General features: G+C 56.1%; 1 protein-coding gene across 1 annotated transcript in view; it reads left to right on the top strand.

The window, feature by feature from the left end:
• Positions 1–618, top strand: part of TLCD2 (TLC domain containing 2) — a gene marked incomplete at its 5' end in the record, with an annotated part of 3,236 nt that overhangs the window by 482 nt on the left and 2,136 nt on the right. The window lies entirely within an intron of this gene.

Here is a 618-nt window from a genome sequence, read left to right as displayed (position 1 = left end):
GTCCTCATGAGGCAGCCAGGGCTTGGAGCATCCCAAAAGTGCCCATGATGGGGGTCGATGCAGAACCCCCCAAAGCCTCGAGCTAAACCTGCCAATGTGGAGGCCAGGAGCTTTGAGTCCTCTGGCTGTGTGAAGCCTTTCCTCCCCCCTCCCCTTGTCACCTTCTTGCAGATCTGTCACCAGCCCTGTGGTCAGTGCTAACAGGCTTCACGGCATGGCTGCAACTCAGCAAGGAGGTTTGAGCGTCTAAAATATCAACGTGGTGCAACGCAGCAAGGAGGTTTGAGCGTCTAAAATATCAACGTGGGGCTGGTTTGGTGGCAGCGAATCCTGCAGCTCTTAAGGGCTCCAGGCTGAAAGGACGTGGGGTGGGATCTGATCCCAGGACGGTAACATGGGTGAGGGTCCGTGCGCTGCCTTCGCTCTCACCCTTCTCTGGGAACAGATCCAAGTGATCCGTTAGTTAGTGCTTCTCCCTAGGAGCACGTCCTACAAAGTGATTGCAGGAGGGACCCAAAACACAGCAATTCCCTTCTCCTGCTGTGTGTGATCCTGCTCTGTGCCTGACTCACTACCCACCCAGGACTTGGGCTGAGCTGTGGCCATCACTTCCCCAGA

The sequence above is a fragment of the Fulmarus glacialis genome, unplaced genomic scaffold (genome assembly GCF_000690835.1).
Source record: "Fulmarus glacialis isolate BGI_N327 unplaced genomic scaffold, ASM69083v1 scaffold34972, whole genome shotgun sequence".
Lineage (NCBI taxonomy): Eukaryota > Metazoa > Chordata > Aves > Procellariiformes > Procellariidae > Fulmarus > Fulmarus glacialis.
The sequence above is the reverse complement of the archived record's forward strand: the minus strand, read 5'-3'. Positions and strand labels throughout refer to the sequence as shown.